The sequence below is a fragment of the Chiloscyllium plagiosum genome, chromosome 16, assembly GCF_004010195.1.
Source record: "Chiloscyllium plagiosum isolate BGI_BamShark_2017 chromosome 16, ASM401019v2, whole genome shotgun sequence".
In the NCBI taxonomy this organism is placed as follows: Eukaryota; Metazoa; Chordata; class Chondrichthyes; order Orectolobiformes; family Hemiscylliidae; genus Chiloscyllium; species Chiloscyllium plagiosum.
In genome coordinates, this window is record NC_057725.1 from 75693492 (window position 1) to 75696614 (window position 3123).

At 47.0% G+C, this 3123-nt stretch overlaps 1 protein-coding gene across 2 annotated transcripts in view; it reads right to left on the reverse strand.

Moving 5' to 3' along the window:
* LOC122558070 (sperm flagellar protein 2-like) overlaps positions 1-3123 on the reverse strand; it is an 11269-nt gene that overhangs the window by 1140 nt on the left and 7006 nt on the right. The gene's annotated exons all lie outside the window — the stretch shown is intronic.

Genomic DNA, 3123 nt, shown 5'->3' on the forward strand with positions numbered 1-3123 from the left:
AGAAGGCATTTGGTATGCTTTCCTTTACTGGTCAGAGTATTGAGTACAGGAGTTGGGAGGTCATGTTGCGGCTGTACAGGACATTGGTTAGGCCACTGTTGGAATATTACGTGCAATTCTGGTCTCCTTCCTATCGGAAAGATGTTGTGAAATGTGAAAGGGTTCAGAAAAGATTTACAAGGATGTTGCCAGGGTTGGAGGGTCTGAGCTACAGGGAGAGGCTGAACAGGCTGGGACTGTTATCCCTGGAGGCTGAGGGGTGACCTTATAGAGGTTTACAAAATTATGAGGGGCATGGATAGGATAAATAGATAAGGTCTTTTCTCTGGGGTAAGGAGTCCAGAATAGAGGGAATATGTTTAGGGTGAGAAAGGAAAAATATAAAAGGGACCTAAGGGGTAGAGGGAAGTACGTGTATGGAATGAGCTGCCAGAGGAAGTGGTGGAGCCTGGAACAATTACAACATTTAAGAGGCATTTGGATGGGTATATGAATAGGAAGGGTTTGGAGGGATATGGGCCGGGTGCTGGCAGGTGGGACTAGATCGGGTTGGCATGGACGTGTTGGACCGAAGGGTCTGTTTCCGTGCTGTACATCTCTGTGACTCTATGACACTAGCTTTCAGAACTAGCACTTCCAAATGGACCAGTTGGACTATAACCTGGGTCTGTGTGATCTTTAACTTTGTCCATCTCCAAATCACCTTCTGCAAGACACGATACAGCCATTGCCCTTTGACCTCCTTTGCGTTGACCATCACCAAGTCAACAAGGGGGGGGTGGAATTGTGGAGTGGCGGGATAAATCTGATCAGCTAGTAGCAGATAAGTCAGAAAAAGCTGGTCAGAGGCTGGATACCTTGTGATCACTTCACCCGAGTCCGTACCTCCCCAAACCATCATCCCATCCTCATCCCAATTTTACTGCGATTTAGAGTGCAAGAAGGAAATGGGTGAGAGAGAGGGAGAGGCAAAGAACCTAAAATAAAAATGACAGTGACCCATGGACATAAGGGAGACTAGACACATAAACATGTGTGTGTGTGAGAGAGAGAGGAAAAAGAGACAGGAAAGAGATTGAGAGACAGGGAGAGGGAGAGACTGAGTTTATTAGAGGAAAAAGGAAATTAGGAGAGCAAAAAAGGGGATATGAAAGGCTAGTGAGATGTAAAATAAAGGAAAATCCTAAGTTATTTTACAAGTACAGCAAGGAGAGAGGATAATGAGGGAAAGAATAGGGACCAATAAGGACTACAGCATATTTTGTGCATGGAGCTTTAAGACTTAGGTACAGCTCTAAATGAATCCTTTGCGTTGGTGTTCATGAGTGAGAGGGATGATATGAGTATAGAAATCAGGGAGAAGGTCTGTGACAAATTAAAGGAATTAGCAGAGACAGAGAGGAGGTTCTGAGTGGTCTAGCAGGCTGAGAAGTAAATAAACCTCCAGATCTGGGTGAAATATATCCCAGGGTGTTCAGTAAGGGAAGGGAGGAAATAGTAGGGGAACAGGCAATAATTCTCAATCCCTCTCCAGCTCCAGGAGAGATGCTGGAAGACTAGAGGACAGTCAATGTGGTTACCCCGTGTCTGCGTGGATTTCCTCCAGGTGCTCTGGTTTCCTCCCACAGTTGAAAGATGTGCAGGTTCGTGTGAATTGGCCATGGAAATTGCCTGTAGTGTTAGGTGTATTAGTCAGGAGGAGAATGGGTCTGGATGGGTTACTCTTTGGAAGGTCGGTGTGGACTTGTTGGGCTGAAGGGCCTGTTTCCACACTGTAAGAAATCTGAAATCAAGAAGGAGCAAGGGTATACCAGGGAAATACAGGCCGTGCAGTGTAAACTCGGAGCTGGGGAAACTATTGGAAGCAATTCTGAGGGACAGAATAATCTGCATTTGGAAATGCAGTATTTAATCAAGAACAGTCAGTGTGGTTTTGTTGAGGAGATGTCAAGTCTGAAGAAGGGTTACTGCTCTGTATCTCTCACCACAGATGCGATCAGGTCTGCTGAGATACTCCAGGAATCTCTGCTTTTGTTTCCAACCAAGTTGATTGAAGTTTGCAAAGAGGTGACCAGGTGTGTTGAATGTATCCAACGTAGTCTACTTGAACTTTACCAAGGCTTTTGATCATGCCTCATATGGGAAACTGATAGCAAAGCTAAGAGCTGTGGGACCCAAGGAAATTTGGCAAACTGGATCCAGCATCCTGATGAAGGGCTCATGCCCTTAACCTCGATTCTCCTGCTCCTCGGATGCTGCCTGACCTGCTGTGCTTTTCCAGCACCACACTCTCAACCCTGGACCTGGAATTGGCTGAGGGGCAGGAAGGAGAGGGAGACGGCTCAATGGTGTTTGTGTGATTGGCTGTCTGTGTCCAATGGAGTCCCACAGGGGTCAGTCTCAGGGCCCTTGCTATGGTTTATATAAATGATTTCGACTTGAATGTAGGAGGTTTGATCAGTACATTAGAAGATGGTACAAACATTGGTGAATAGTGAAGCAGATAGCCTCAAATTACAGGAGTGTATAGACTGACTGGTCAGATGCACGAATCAACAGCAAATGGAATTCAATCTGGATAAATGTGAGGTGAGGTACTTGGACAGGACAAACAGTGCAAGGGAATGGTAACTCCCTGGGAAGAACTGAGGATCAGAGGGACCTTGGGCATGTCCACCAATCATTTAAAGTGTCAAGATAGGTGGATAGATGGTTAAGAAAGCGTATGGATACGCCTTTATTAGCCAAGGCATAGAGATTAAGAGCAGGGAGGTTATGCTGGGACTGTCTAAAATACTGATCACACCAGGGCTAAGGTATTGAGTACAGTTCAGGGATCCGCATTGTAGAGGGGGATGTGACAGTAAAGGGTACAGAGGGAGACTGACCAGGGTGTGGTAGCACTGGGGGAGAGGGGACAGAGGGAGACTGACCAGGGTATTGAGTGCAGTTCAGGGATCCGCATTGTAGAGGGGGATGTGACAGTAAAGGGTACAGAGGGAGACTGACCAGGGTGTGGTAGCACTGGGGGAGAGGGGACAGAGGGAGACTGACCAGGGTGTGATAGCACTGGGGGAGAGGGGACAGAGGGAGACTGACCAGGGTGTGGTAGCACTGGGGGAG